Source organism: Taudactylus pleione, unplaced genomic scaffold (assembly GCF_031769625.1).
Source record: "Taudactylus pleione unplaced genomic scaffold, aTauple2 ptg000236l, whole genome shotgun sequence".
In the NCBI taxonomy this organism is placed as follows: domain Eukaryota; kingdom Metazoa; phylum Chordata; class Amphibia; order Anura; family Myobatrachidae; genus Taudactylus; species Taudactylus pleione.
The window spans coordinates 7,079,887-7,097,469 of record NW_028284638.1 but is presented as its reverse complement, the minus strand read 5'-3'; positions in this window follow the sequence as shown (position 1 = coordinate 7,097,469).

The following is a 17,583-nucleotide window of genomic DNA, read 5'->3' as shown; positions in this document are numbered from 1 at the left end:
TAGATGTTCCATTACAACGAGCACAGGAGGTGGCCCCACCCTCATCAGTGGTAGTACAGGAAGTGTTAACATCCACCGTACCTGTAACGGAAGTTGTTAATCTTGTACTTAGCAGTAATAGACTGAATCTCCAGCCAGGTAACAAATCCAAAGGTAGCAGTGCGGCCGGTCTCCATCCCATATGGACAATAACTGTTCCCAATGGGAATCCGTATGCAAATGGTGTGATGCCCACAAGAGATGTAGTGATGCATTATCCTTGGACAAGAGCAGAACTAAATTCCATAATGACCGACTTCCCAGACCCTAAGAAGGAATTAGCAAAATGCCAAAGATTTGTGAAAAATTTGGGTAATGCTCACGAGCCAGCCAATAAAGATTGGCGAGTGGTATTAAGGGCGTGTCTTCCACACAATACCGACGTGAAAAAGTTTATCACGGATTGCGTATTGGAGGGAGATGCTCCCTTAACAGACGAGGATAACCAAGGTAACATTACCCGCATAATAACTGAATTGGGTGTATATTTTCCGGTTGTAGTTAACTGGAGTAAAATTTTCACCATAAAACAAAAAGAGAGTGAATCTGCAGAAGATTACTGTACCCGAGCTCTGCAGACTATCACCCAATACACTGGGATAGAAGATATTAAAGATAGCTCTCACCATAGGGAAATGGTCATCACAGTACTTATGGAAGGTCTTAAAGACAATCTGAAGACCCGAGTCCAGACATCTCTACCTGGCTGGAGGGGAGTTACTGTAGACACACTCAGGGAGTCTGCTATTGAGCATGATAAAAACATCCTCAAGAAGAGAGAGACCCAGAGCGAGAAGCTAATGGCTGTTAGCATTCAAGCTCTAGAAGGAATGAATGTACAATCACAGCCACCAGACACACATGCACCTGCACAGCTGCACACGCTCACCAATCCCACACCACCACAAACAAAGCCTTACCCTACTTATCACACTCAACTACAAAGCCCATACTACCCTCAGCCACCATATTACCCTCAAAATTCATACCCAAACTCACAATCTTTCTCTACCGCCCAATCTACATAACAACCTTTTCCCCACACCACTCACGAAGGTGTTTTAACTGCAACCAAGTGGGACATGTAAGTAGGAACTGTAAGGTGAAGTGGGTAGGACCCCCTAACCAGGGAGTACCTAGATATCCATATAAGGGATATATGCAGAATACAGGGAATTCTCCACAGTCATCTTCTCCAATTGTGGCCTTAAATGCTGTATTGGAGAGTGAGAGTCGACGATAGGGGTCAGGTCATACCTGTAGTCTACAGTCAGTCAGGTTAACTGGGGATGTTAGAGAAGAACCTGTAATGTTAATTGATGTAGCTGGTACTAAACATTCTTTTCTTGTAGACACTGGGGTGACCAGGTCAGTGATAAAATCTCCAGCTAATTTACAGGTGACCAGCAAAACAGTACCAGCAATTGGTGTAACGGGTAAAGTGCAACATTATCCTTTAACCAAATCCACAGAGGTTACTATCAGGCCATTGCATACCAGGCATTCTTTTCTCCTGGCAGCAGCCACCCCTACCAACCTACTGGGAAGGGATTTGTTATGTAAGATGGGATGTGTCATATATTGTACCCCTGGTGGTATATTTCTAGATATCCCAGAGAGAGTTGCGCACGAGGTGAGGGATATATTGGGCACTCCCCAAAGGTTAATGTATCACTCTACTGGTTCAGGTAAAAATTCATCTCAGGTAGATCAAATGTTATCCCAAATACCAGGTTCACTTAAACCAAAGATGGACAGGACACTGGATTGATGGCAAACGTAACTCCCGTAATGGTAAATCTAAAAAGCGGTCGGCAAGCTCCAAAAATTCCTCAGTACCCATTAAAACAGGAGGTAGAGATAGGGGTTTATCCCATAATTGAGCAGTTATTACAACAGGGAATTTTAGTCCGTACAGCGAGTGTAGCCAACAGTTCCATCTTTCCTGTGAAAAAGAGTGGTGAGAGGGGTTATAGGCTGGTACAAGACCTTAGAGGGGTTAATAAGGTAGTAGAGAGCCAATTCCCCGTAGTGCCGAATCCAGCTGTCATTCTCATGCAGATCCCACCAAATGCAACCCATTTCACTGTCATTGACATCTGTTCTGCTTTCTTCTCTGTACCTCTTAATCCTGACTGTCAGTATAAGGGTGTACAATACACATGGACACGATTTCCCCAGGGCTTCATAGACAGCCCCAGTATCTTCTCCCAGGCCTTACATGACTGTTTACAATCATTTCAACCTGCCAATGGATCTGTTCTAATACAATATGTGGACAATTTATTGCTATGTTCTGATTTGTTTATGTCATGTTTAACTGATACTAAACTTTTATTGCTTCATCTCTCGCAAACAGGACACAAGTTGCTAAGTACAAACTACAGCCGTGCCAGTCCAGGGTTAAATACTTGGGACACTGCCTAACCCAGGGGTTACAACATCTGACCACTGACAGAATCCAAGCCATACAGACCATGACACTGCCGCAGGACCAACAGCAGATCTGTACCTTCTTGGGAATGTGTGGATACTGCAGAATGTGGAACCCAGGTTTTTCTATTTTGGCCTTACCATTACAGGACTTAGGGCCTGATTCAGACCCACTCGCGAGCGGCCGTCCGCTCGCAAGTGGGTCGATGTTATGCACTGAGCATGCGCACGACGGAGGGAGCTCCGTCGTGCGCATGCGCCAGACGCGACGAGCGAAGGAAAGTCCTTCGCTCGTTGTGTCCGATCAAAGGGGGCGTGCTGTCAATGTTGATTGACAGCACGCCCCCTTTGGTGGGCGTGCCGGGGGCGTGCCTCCCTGATGGGGGCGTTCCCACGGGAACACCTCCCGTCAGAAGCCGGCCCACTGACATCACTAGTGATGTCAGTGGGAGTGATTTTGGCTCTGATAGAGCCAAAATCACTCCGGAGCTTGCGGTTGAAAACCTCAACCGCAGGCTCCGGCTCGCAATTTTGATGGTCGCGATGGTCTCGACCATCGCGGCCATCAAAAAGCACGCTCGTATAGCCTGTGGGTGGTGACCCACAGCTATACGAGCGTCCAGGAGGACGCTCCATGAAAATGGAGCCCGGCCCTCATTCAGAGCGTGCGCTCTGCTCAGAGCATATGGCTCTGAATGAGGGCCTTAGTCTCTTCCTCAAAGCCCGATTGTGTCATATACACAGAGGAAACAGAGCAGGCTTTCCTTAATCTTAAGGATAGTCCAACAAGAGCACCTGCATTGGGAATACCTGATTATGAAAAACATTTTGATTTGTACTGTATGGAAGCTAATGGTTGTGCAGCAGGTGTCCTCACACAAAAACATGGTGATGCCAGTAGGCCCGTAGCTTATTACAGTGCACAATTGGACACTGTGGCAAGATCACTCCCAACATGTTTAAGAAGTGTAGCAGCAACTGCTCTATTGGTCAGTAAGAGTGAGGATGTAGTATTAGACCATGATATGTTTGTCTATATTCCCCATGCTGTATCTGCTTTGCTGAATTCTTCCCAAACCAGACATGTCTCCTCAGCTAGTTTCACAAAATGGGAACTAGCCCTAATACCAAACCACATCCCACATTCCTCCAACCGACGGACCTTTTCAGGTAATACAAATTGATTTCATCCAAATACCACCCGACAGGAATCTCAAGTATGTATTAGTGTGCACTGATGTGTTTTCTAATTGGTTTGAGGCATACCCAGCTGCCACTAATACTGCTGCATTTACTGCTAAGAAAATTGTTCAGGAATTTGTATGCAGATATGGTATCCCTAGAATTATTGAAAGTGATAGGGGTACTCATTTCACAGGTGATGTCTTCCAAAACATGTGTAAGCTGATGGGTATTAATAGTAGACTCCACACCCCTTACCGACCGCAAGCCAGTGCCAAGGTGGAGAGGATGAACGATACTATTAAAAATAAATTAAGTAAGATCATGGCAGAAACTGGACTGGGGTGGCCAGAAGCACTACCACTTGTCCTCCACAGCACCAGGACAACTCCTAGACCCCCTCTCAATCTGTCCCCCTTTTGATATACTGTTTGGTAGACAACCTCATTTGATTATAAGTCCGCAGGAAGATTTGAAAAGTAACAACGAGGTAACGGTAAGGTATTTTATAACAATGAGTAAACAGTTAAAACAGCAACAGCAGAAACTGAAATTGTTGTGACATGATATGCCTGAAACAAACTGTCATGATGTTGAACCTGGAGAATTTGTTATGATCAGAATTTTTTGCATTCAAGTTATCTGACAGATCGGTGGGAAGGTCCATATCAGGTGTTGCTGATGAGTAAAACTTCATTGAAAGTGGCGGAGAGAGATACCTGGGGCCATTCCACTCACTGTAAGAATGTCAACCAACCAGATAACGTAGACCTGTCAATTGCAAGCCTGTTCCGGGAGGGTTAAAGGTTACAGTGAGATACCTGAGCTAAAGAAATTTGTAGATCATTGTTATCAGCAATGGATTGGTCTGCTGTGGTTATCTTTGTGTTTTCTCCCAGATTTCTCATTACCTTGGGTTGTTTCAGGATCTCTGGTTTCTGTGATGGAGGACAGAGGATGGAGAGGGGAGCTGATGGTGATATCAATGGAGGGGACCTGGGAGAAGGAGTGCTAAACCAATCGGGGGAGTATCTGACCAAAACCAGTACAGTAATTGTTAAGAAATCTTCTATTCTGGACACTCTGAGACAGTGTGAAGGTCTATCATCTGAGGATTATTGTATGTGTGAGTTCTTTGGGTCCGTAGTCGCTGAAAGATATGCATCCAACAGTGCCAACCTAAGTATAACCAGTATTGTGGTGGGTATCCTTTAGATGATTATCATACCATGGTGGGCAAAGTTCTAAACCAAACTGACTGTTGGGTGTGTTGTCACATGCCTCAAGGACAGCATAATGTAGGGTTAGTGCCATTCCCATTGAATGTCTCTGAGGTTTTCGAATCGCAAAGAGGGCATGCACTGGATGGAAAATTTCTTAAGTCCAAACCACCTAATTTTAAACTCCACCAGTACCAAGTAGATAAAATACTTTTATGTTTGAACTTCACCAACTCCAATGACTCAGGAAGTTGGGAGGTGACGGGGAATAACCAGACGATGACCTTCTCACTAAGAGCTGATAATGAACCTATAAATTTTGAACTGTTATGCACAATTAGGTTGGGTGGAAGACACTTCCGGTATAAATATACACTAAGTAACATCAAAGAAATGAAAATACAGTACTTGCAGTCAGTTGCACTTCTCTAGTATACAGAGAACTGAATTCCAATGCTTTTTCGATTTTGCTAGTAGAACCGTTATCTGAAAAAACTTCTACAGTGTTTCCAATATAGTCCACCTTCTTAGGGTTGAACCATTTTCTTCAGCAGGGTATAAACATATTCTTGTCACCTCAAAAAAAAAGGAATATATAGGCCAAGAATAGTGAAGCACAGTTTATTCAATAAAATACACTTAAAAATAAACAGTCCATCAGCAAAGCAGCATACCACAAAGTGTGGGGTGCAGATCAACACACACCCAAACTAGCCAGAAAACAGTCACCTCCCGGGTAAACAGATTACTGCAATTCCCCTTGGTCACCTTCCTTCATACAGTGTCACTTTGGTCAAATGCTGCTCCTTCTATGGACCCACCACCAACGCGTTTCTGCTCCTTACGAGCCTTTATCAAGGTGTAAATGTTAAACTTCCCTTCACTCCAATATATACCCTGCACCAACTCCCCATTGGTTAATTGACCCTTCTATCTGATCAACTTTCTAATGTCTAGAATACTAATATCCCAATGATATTACCTTGTTGTCCTCTTATATTTGATGCAAACTTCATACCAGTCGTCACTTAATCTTAGAGATGCACATAAAAATATCCGTATTGAGGTACCTCATGTGATCGCGTGCATTCCATTCAGTGGAACGCACGATACTTCCGGTTCCGAGTTCCTCACAACATTATGTTTCTACTCACAGAGTTCATAGTCGGAGATCACCCTCTCTTCCCAGCGGGCGCATCACTATCAGCTGGACGCACATCGCTAGTGACTTTAACAACCTCCGACCATAACTCTGGCTTCTATATCCCGGTGTGCGTTCCAAGTAATGGAGCGCACAATACTTCCGGTTAAACAACTCAATCTCCTCCTAGACCTCCAGGCCTATTAGTCGATGACCACCATGATCCGCACACTATATTCTCTATGGTTTCTAACATCATATAGTGCCATTATCCCATCTTATACAATCCACTATAAATAATGCTAGGTGATGAAATCACTGGCTGAGATGATTATGCCATATAATTACAGTACTACGATATGATAAGAATAAATGAAATTAAAACGTTAAAACAATCCACAAGATTAATAAAAAATATAAATATATTAAAAATGGTGCCGATCATGCTATAAAAACCATTTTAACTCAAAGTCTAAATTTAACCCTTTCGGAACCATGGATCCCACTTTGTAGATCCATCTCATTTCCGCCTGGGCCAAACTGGCATCAATTTTTTTCTTCCTCCAATGACTTTGAATTGACTGTATACCAATAACATTCTTTAGACCTTTACAGCATTTATTATGTCTCTCTTTGAAATGGTTAGAAAGTGAATGATTCTCTACTCCATTTTTGATATTCCGCAAATGCTTGGCCCACCTATCTTTTAACGACCTAGATGTACGGCCTATATACTGTAGTCCGCAGTCGCATTCGATTAAGTAGACACAGTTTTTGGTATTACAAGTCATAAAATCGTTAATGCGATAAATATTCTTATTCGCAGCGGATTTAAATTCCTCAGTTTTACTACCTTGTGAACAATGGTTCCGGCACATTAGGCATAATCCACACCTAAAAAAACCCTTAGATTTAACTGTGCCAGATCTTTTAGGTGGGTTGGCACTCTTCACTATTTTATCCTTCAAATTCTTAGCTTTCCTGTACACAAAATGCGGTTTTTCTGATATAAAGGAATTTAATAGAGGGTCTCTAGTTAAAAGATGCCAATGTTTTCCAATTATGCCTTCCATCTCCTTATACTGTTTATTATAAGTTGTGATGAAGGGTAGTTTAGTATCATCATATTTCCTATTATTTTTCCCTTTAGGTTTTAGCAGATTGACTCTCTCTATCTTGGTCAAGTCCACAATATAATTATTCAATACTTGTTCTTCGTAACCTTTTGATATAAACTTCTTCTTCAGATTCTCGGCTTGGTCTTTAAACACCGTAATATCTGTACAGTTCCTCCGGACTCTCTGTATTTGCCCTTTCGGCACATTTCTTATCCATCCTGGGTGATGGTTACTACTAATTGATAGATACGAGTTACTGTCTGTTGGTTTAAAGTATGACTTTGTTTTCAAAATGCCCTCCTCAATATATATAGTTAAATCGAGGAAATTAACCTCCTTATTACTAATTTGGAAAGTGAGGTTTATATTAAAATTACTGGCATTCAACTTTTTACAAAAAATCTCCAATTCTGTCTCACTCCCATCCCAAATAAAAATAATGTCATCTATAAAACGGTACCACATTTTAATATTCCTTAAAAATTCATTATGCATCCATATGTTTTGATCCTCCCATAGGCCCATAAATAAATTGGCATAGGAGGGGGCAAATCGTGTGACCATAGCAGTTCCTTTTCGTTGTTGGTAAAATTTCCCATCGTTCCAGAAAAAATTATTATTAAGGATAAAAGTGATGCCATCTAAAATAAATGAAATCTTCTTTTCCTCTAGACCACTTCTGCTTAAACAATTTTCTACAGCCTCTCTACCTTGTGAGTGGTCTATAATAGTATACAGACTACTTACATCCGCAGTGACTAGAATAAATTCTCTTCCCATATTATCTGATTTAATTTATCTAAAACATCCATAGTGTCTTTAATATAGGATTTTATTTTCATAACCTCGGGCTGGAGAAAATAATCAATAAAATGAGATAGGTTGGCGGTAATGCAACCTGTTCCAGCCACAAACTTGGGAAGTATATGTACATTGACGACCCAAGTTTGCCGGTTTTTTACATCCTCCCAAAAATCCATAAGGATCAAAAGAATCCTCCTGGGCGACCAATTGTGGCTGGAACAGGTTGCATTACCGCCAACCTATCTCATTTTATTGATTATTTTCTCCAGCCCGAGGTTATGAAAATAAAATCCTATATTAAAGACACTATGGATGTTTTAGATAAATTAAATCAGATAATATGGGAAGAGAAATTTATTCTAGTCACTGCGGATGTAAGTAGTCTGTATACTATTATAGACCACTCACAAGGTAGAGAGGCTGTAGAAAATTGTTTAAGCAGAAGTGGTCTAGAGGAAAAGAAGATTTCATTTATTTTAGATGGCATCACTTTTATCCTTAATAATAATTTTTTCTGGAACGATGGGAAATTTTACCAACAACGAAAAGGAACTGCTATGGTCACACGATTTGCCCCCTCCTATGCCAATATATTTATGGGCCTATGGGAGGATCAAAACATATGGATGCATAATGATATTTTAAGAAATATTAAAATGTGGTACCGTTTTATAGACGACATTATTTTTATTTGGGATGGGAGTGAGACAGAATTGGAGATTTTTTGTAAAAAGTTGAATGCCAATAATTTTAATATAAACCTCACTTTCCAAATTAGTAATAAGGAGGTTAATTTCCTCGATTTAACTATATATATTGAGGAGGGCATTTTGAAAACAAAGTCATACTTTAAACCAACAGACAGTAACTCGTATCTATCAATTAGTAGTAACCATCACCCAGGATGGATAAGAAATGTGCCGAAAGGGCAAATACAGAGAGTCCGGAGGAACTGTACAGATATTACGGTGTTTAAAGACCAAGCCGAGAATCTGAAGAAGAAGTTTATATCAAAAGGTTACGAAGAACAAGTATTGAATAATTATATTGTGGACTTGACCAAGATAGAGAGAGTCAATCTGTTAAAACCTAAAGGGAAAAATAATAGGAAATATGATGATACTAAACTACCCTTCATCACAACTTATAATAAACAGTATAAGGAGATGGAAGGCATAATTGGAAAACATTGGCATCTTTTAACTAGAGACCCTCTATTAAATTCCTTTATATCAGAAAAACCGCATTTTGTGTACAGGAAAGCTAAGAATTTGAAGGATAAAATAGTGAAGAGTGCCAACCCACCTAAAAGATCTGGCAGAGTTAAAACTAAGGGTTTTTTTAGGTGTGGATTATGCCTAATGTGCCGGAACCATTGTTCACAAGGTAGTAAAACTGAGGAATTTAAATCCACTGCAAATAAGAATATTTATCGCATTAATGATTTTATGACTTGTAATACCAAAAACTGTGTCTACTTAATCAAATGCAAATGCGGACTACAGTATATAGGCCGTACATCTAGGTCGTTAAAAGATAGGTGGGCCGAGCATTTGCGGAATATCAAAAATGGAGTAGAGAATCATTCACTTTCTAACCATTTCAAAGAGAGACATAATAAATGCTGTAAAGGTCTAAAGAATGTTATTGGTATACAGTCAATTCAAAGTCATTGAAGGAAGAAAAAAATTGATGCCAGTTTGGCCCAGGCAGAAATGAGATGGATCTACAAAGTGGGATCCATAGTTCCCAAAGGGTTAAATTTAGACTTTAAGTTAAAATGGTTTTTATAGCATGATGGCACCATTTTTAATATATTTATATTTTTTATTAATCTTGTGGATTGTTTTAACGTTTTAATTTTATTTATTCTTATCATATCGTAGTACTGTAATTATATGGCATAATCATCTCAGCCAGTGATTTCATCACCTAGCATTATTTATAGTGGATTGTATAAGATGGGATAATGGCACTATATGATGTTAGAAACCATAGAGAATATAGTGTGCGGATCATGGTGGTCATCGACTAATAGGCCTGGAGGTCTAGGAGGAGATTGAGTTGTTTAACCGGAAGTATTGTGCGCTCCATTACTTGGAACGCACACCGGGATATAGAAGCCAGAGTTATGGTCGGAGGTTGTTAAAGTCACTAGCGGTGTGTGTCCAGCTGATAGTGATGCGCCCGCAGGGAAGAGAGGGTGATCTCCGACTATGAACTCTGTGAGTAGAAACATAATGTTGTGAGGAACTCGGAACCGGAAGTATCGTGCGTTCCACTGAATGAAACGCACGCGATCACATGAGGTACCTCAATACGGATATTTTTATGTGCATCTCTAAGATTAAGTGACGACTGGTATGAAGTTTGCATCAAATATAAGAGGACAACAAGGTAATATCATTGGGATATTAGTATTCTAGACATTAGAAAGTTGATCAGATAGAAGGGTCAATTAACTAATGGGGAGTTGGTGCAGGGTATATATTGGAGTGAAGGGAAGTTTAACATTTACACCTTGATAAAGGCTCGTAAGGAGCAGAAATGCGTTGGTGGTTGGTCCATAGAAGGAGCAGCATTTGACCAAAGTGACACTGTATGAAGGAAGGTGACCAAGGGGAATTGCAGTAATCTGTTTACCTGGGAGGTGACTGTTTTCTGGCTAGTTTGAGTGTGTGTTGATCTGCACCCCACACTTTGTGGTACGCTGCTTTGCTGATGGACTGTTTATTTTTAAGTGTATTTTATTGAATAAACTGTGCTTCACTATTCTTGGCTTATATATTCCTTTTTTATTGAGGTGACAAGAATATGTTTATACGCTGCTGAAGAAAATGGTTCAACCCTAAGAAGGTGGACTATATTGGAAACACTGTAGAAGTTTTTTCAGATAACGGTTGTATTAGCAAAATCGAAAAGGCATTGGAATTCAGTTCTCTGTATACTAGAGGAGCGCAACTGACTGCAAGTACTGTATTTTCTGACTGTGATTGATTTAGAGGTTGTTGGTGACCATCCTCGCCGTCAGTGCAGCACCAGTGAATTTGGAGCGCAAGTTTTTTGTTATATAACATCAAAGAAATGATTGGTAGGGTACCAGAAGGATATTGTGCCAAGATATTACAACAAGAAACTTGAATGAGTCAAATGGGAGAACCTGAAGTAGGATCACTTGCTAGTGAAATGTGTGGGTTACTGATGTTTACTATTCCCTATGTTCTCCCTGATGATGTATATTTTATATGTGGTAGAAAAGCATATAAGTGGCTCTCTCCGAGTTCCGAAGGTTTGTGTTATCTGGGAAGAGTAGTCCCAGTGGTTGTGACTCTTACACATGGTGAAATGCTTGGTATTCATAAAAACACACCATCACCATATCTTCACACACAGTATGAACATAGAGACAAAATAAATATGATACCTGGTGATGTACATAAAGCCACACAGTTAATTAGTGAAACAACTGGCTTTCAAGTTTTGGTAGCATTGGATCCCACCAGGATCACTCGGGGTACACTAAATTTTAGATATATCCAAGATCTTGCTAAATTAATAGATAATATCACCGAGATGTATGATGACACATTCAGGTATACAGGTAGGGAGTTGTGAGCTTACAAGAAAGAACTGGTGCAACATAGACTAGTGTTAAATTATTTAACAGCTGTCACTGGAGGGTATTGCGTAACTTTGGCCACCCAATTTGGTGTAAAGTGTAGCACATACATTACAAATAAAACTAGTGACCCCAAGGAGGTGTTAGACTGGAAGATGGACAACATTCTGCAGCTGAAAAGGGAATTTCAGAAGAACCATAATGCTTCAATGGCTGAAGTAGAGGAGAAGGTAGAGGAATGGGTTTCATGGCTGAACCCAGTGAAATGGTTCTCCGGTCTAGGGGGAGTGGGTCCAGGAAATGGTTGCTAGTATAGGTAAACTCCTGGTCCTCATATTGGTTGTCATCTTAGTAATTGGCGTACGTGTCAGGTGTGTTCCTACTGTGTCGAAATATGGAAAATGTAAAGATAAGGAAAACCAAAAGAATTAGATTTTGATGGTGGTTAGAAGTAACAATATGAATACTGAGGTAAATGTAGGACAGCATTACAACCCTGAACTAGAATGTACCATCAGATGTTGTATAAATTTAGCCATGCATGAAATGTGTTATTAAAATGTTATTTTAAAACATCTTAAATAATGTAAGTCCCTATTCCCCTTTAAGACTTCCTTTATAGGTTAGGTGAATCCCCACATCTTTCCCATGATCTCCCAAGATCCGCGGTGTGCGTATAAATGTAGTTTTATGTCGTCCCCCCTAGAGACACATTATTGATGGTTTAATGACCACATTGTGCCATCCCATAATATAACATTAAATAATATCCCATACTGTAAGGCTAAAAAAAATAAAAAAATAAAATAAGACCAGAGTGTGATAGCGTGTTGTTTGCTATCAAAGGGTGGACTATCAAAGCCAGATGATTTTCTGAGACCAGATCTTAAAACTAATATCGAGCGACGCCATTTTAGGTTGCCTCTGACGATGCCATCTTGCATCGTCAGCATAAAACCATGGTGTGTGATGCTAATATGCTATTATTAACATCGTGCGATCGCATTACCACTGCATACTGTTTAAAACCCTATCATACCCCATACACACGGATACACATTTAAATATATATATTTAAAGACTTCATATATTCAGTGATGACAGACTTGTCTTGTAAACATGTCTGTGACAAATAATCAAGAATACAGAAAGATACTGTGAGTGTTTACTTCAAATATATACACAGTATGTCTGTGGCAATTGAAATATAACCCAGACAGTGATATGCACAATTGAAGTGTCCTAAATGTAGATTAATAAACAATTGCCAGACGTGTAGCTGATGTATTTAAGTTGTATTAGGGGAGCCTTTTGTTAAAATTATCAGATTGTTTGCCAAGGCTTGCTCCATCCATGAACAGGACTAAACCCCATTGTCTGTCATTCTTTTAGTCCAGACAGAAGTAAAATAAATAATGACCAGTTTGAGGATATATATATATGTGAATATGTGTATGTATGTATGTATGTATGTATCTATATATATATATATATATGTGTATCTGTACATATATATATATATACACTTAAACGATCACATAGGTATCCACAATGCGTGCACACATAGATATACAGTTGCAATTATAAATAGAAACACACAGCGCACCTTTTTCCACTGCATAAAGACACACTACACATACTTACATATAATCATAAATATACATGCACTCATAAAAGGTTCCTGCACATTATGGTTTATATTAAAGTTATTAATTATGATATAAAATGCATGTATTTAATATTTATGGTATGCAATATGATAAATATGGCATGTTTTGTACTAAACTGACACACTGTTTATTTCCAGACATCTGAACCTATCAGCGAGTGAGTCTCATCTTGCTTTCGATGGTTATGGTATATAGGAAATTATTGGTTAGAATGTGTACACTGTAATGTAGTGTATCTATCTAATTTAAATCAATTAAAGAACAGCAATGTAATCTGGAGAATTGAGACATACCCCTAGTGAACTGCCCTATGAACTACAGCGTACTACAAAGACCACGAGCAAGAAATAATGGAATTATGTTTGTCTGTCTACATTGTTGATATCATGATCTGTTAGGGTATATAGCCTGTGTCCCGGTCCCAGTTAGTAGCCATTCTCTGGGATGACCACAGACCTCTGGATTGATGACTGTAACTGGGACCGGTGCGCTTGCGTATGTATCGACTATACCTTGTGATTTTATAATTTGTTTACGCTAATTGTATTTAGATCACAGCGTGTAACTATCTGCTTTTTGGTGAACAATAACTTTTTGTGCTTTGGAAACACAATCAGAGTCTGAAGAGCAATTATTTCTGGTGTGACTTATTACACTAAATAGCTACATTTTAGCGTGTATAGATAGGTAGGAATGAATAGTGGTTAAAGTGGCTCCAGCGTATCAGTTCCCGTGGCCATTCTGAGTAGCTATAAAGTTACTCAGAACTGTGATAATCGAATGATCTGTGACCAATGCTGCTTGTCTGTACGTAGATGCTTGGTTTTGCAAAGCCACACGTGGGTGTCTCAAAACTATCCTCGGCATCTGCGTCATTTGAATATTTGCCGCATACGGTATCAGAGCTGCAATGGCATTAGTGTACATATCTGAATCAGGCCCTTATTACGGACATATACTTGATTCCTCCTTTTCCTACGAATGCTATTTGATTGTTTTTTTGCTTTACATTATTTAGTTTATTCACATATTATTTTAATTTATTTTGAGATGCTTATTAAAAGTCAATAATTTCTTAGATTTATATTTTCGACATTAAAATATATTAATTATATATACTGTATGTGTATATATTTTAACTACTTAAGACATACTGTAGTTCACATTTTTCAGTGAAGCCTTCTTCCTAGCTTGGCCATTTTTCCTCTGGCGGTGGGACACACTGTGTCATTCAGCTGGATTCTTACCCTGGGCTAACATTTGCCACTGAGCCCCAGATTCATTTACAATGTTTATTTCAAAATAATGGATTACTAATATACTTGTAGAAACACTAGTGTCTCCTAATTTTCTTATTTTAATTATGAAGCATCAGATAGGTTTAGATTTATTACATGCATATTAGCATAAAATTCCATGTGCAGGTTAAACAGTAAACAGAAGATATAAAAATCCTACTTCACAAAAGTTTAGTAAGTCTACTAATCGCCCCTAAGCATACAGAGGTTATGGCATAGTTGCAAAAGGACTTTTTAGCATATTTCTCCATTCATGTATTTACTGAATAAAACATATTGTTCATTGAAAAATACTGCTTTATAAAGAACAGTTGAAAAATATATATTACCATTTGTTACACTTAAACAGGCTGACAATTATATGTCAACTGCCTGAGAAGACCACTAAAAGATGTTATCTGACAGGTTGAGTTATGGCATATCATTGCTTTATTTGACCACAGTATTAACCATTTGCAGACAAAAAAAAATCTGTACCCAAGGAATCTCCACCACACTGCGTCAGTTTCACTGAATATACTGTATATAATATACTGTGTATTTGTGTATAATGTGTGTGTATATGTGTGTGTATATATATATATATATATATATATATATAATATATATATTTAAACAAAACACAAAGGCAGTACTCCAAGTCTGATATTTTAAGTAAATAAATCAGGTGCTGTTTAATTGACATTTCGGGGTTCAGTACCCCTTCCTCAGGACACACATACATAAAAATTCTTTTTCTTTTCTTTTTTTCTTTCATCTCTGGTCAAAAAGTTTTATACTGTTTTTATTTTGATTTCAGGATATACCTTTTTTTAATATAATTTTTGATTATTATACCATGAAAAACGTGAAACAATTTAAAAAAAAAATGCTCTTTGGGATGTTTTAAGAAATGTTTAATAAAATTAGTTCAAACCACGAAATACACCACTTTTTTATTGTAGGCTATATTTATAGGGATAACAAATTTGTGTACTGTATTTGAGGTTTTGCATTTGTGTATGTAAAACATGTTGTTTAACTAAACATACCAAAAAACTCTTCATAGTATAAAATAAATGTTGGGAATTCCAAGTATTTGAATCAGACACCAGAGGATATTCAAATGAAATTAAATAAAGAGCACGTGACATCATGTGCATATATCTGAGCAAGCTCTCACTGGTCACTAGGAGCCTATATAGGGGCTACAACTATATAAAATGCTAGTGCTCGCTGATAAATAAGGGTTATTTATAAGTAGAAGATTGCAAAATCACCCAAATATCCATGCATACAAAGCATTGTTTTCAGCAAAGGTTCTAATACAATTTTTTTATTCATAATAGCAACATATAATAATGTGGATTCTAAAGATTTGAAATAGTAATCACTTTCTTTTTCAAGGTGCATCACAATAATCCTCTTTAAAAGAAGAAAAACTTGTAAACTTTTGTACAATAAAGTTAAGCTCTATCATGTATTAATAATGTTTTGTATCTAGTCAACTAATAATTTTAGCAAAACAATATGCTAAAATTGTCTTAAACAATAACATAATTATTGTTGAATTATTTTCATCATGATCATCATTATTATTAATCCCAAAGGTGATTCCTCACTTAAAGTTCAGAGCAAAAAAAAATAAGAATTTTGCTAAACATTATGTTCATATGTATTTTTCTTCAAGGGGGGTCTATGATACAACAATTTTAACATATTTTAGCTATTGAGATAATAAAAAGTATTTTGCTCCAGTTTTGCTGTATTTTTCCACAAGCATCCTTAGATGTGGGATTTATAACATGATCTGTGATTACATACAGTACTAGCTCTAAAAAGCACTTTAATGTGACACAATGCACTGTATGAAATGGAGATTACCTCTTATAACTGTAATGTATTGAGTTATATCTATAGAAGTGGTTTAATTTATTGAGTATTGCTATCAATGCATTTAACTTTTTAAGATAGGAGACCATGGGTAGTCTTGCCTTGATTAAGCTAATTAAATTGTAGTTTAATGGGGCACATCCACTAGCAGATAGTGGAACGACAGTACGATTACAACATTGTAATCGTACATTCGTTCCTCTTCCCCTGCAGTGCCTACACTAAATGATATGTCATTCAGTCTAGGCACCCTCCCTCATTCTTGAACATGGTCAATCTGTTGTCATCGGCAGATTGACCAGCATGTTCAGACGCTGATTGATGACCGAAATGACCAGCGGGAGCACACATCGCTGGTCGTTTCCGACATTATAGTGCACGATTTGTGCACGATTAATAAGCGATTGAACAATAACAATGTCGTTATTGTTAAATCGCTCATTAATATCGTCTAGTGGATGTGCACCTTAACAGTCTTAAGTGTCCATCACTATAGACCATGCTAAACCAGATATGTGAGTCTAATTCAAGGAAAATAAGCATTTGAAGATTTACTGAGTAAAATAGAAACACATGAGAGTTATACTTTGAATGTATAACAAAAGCTGTAAACCATAAACATTAATAGCAACATGTTTATTTTAAACTGTTTATTCTTTATTGAAACAAAGCAATGCGTATACAAATTGCACAGTCAGAAAGGTCATGAATGGAAAAAAAGGTAATACATGGAATGGGTATACAGAACATGGTCGTACGGATATTGACAATAGAATTGCAAACATGGAACAAGGTGGGGTACAACTGTTAGCAAATCAACCATCACATGTACATGGAAGCATGTAAAATACAGGGTGGCAAAGTTACAAAAAAGCCTGATGGAAGCAAACTCCATATTAGAATAAGGGTAGAACATGACAGAACAAGTAACATAACCACAGTAACAGAGCACTGGACAGAGCCAGCATTACTGCTATGTTTAATAACTATAAAGAATATACATATACATAAAAAAGTGTAAATGACAGTGGGTGTGATTCAGAGTTGCACACAAGTCCATTCTGTGGATGGATCTTGTGATTTTTTTCCGTGCATGCATCCTAGCTGAGCATATACTGTACAACTCAGAGCTATGGACCATTCAGAGTTCACATTGCAGCCATTTCTCCACTTGCAGTGGTTGTAAC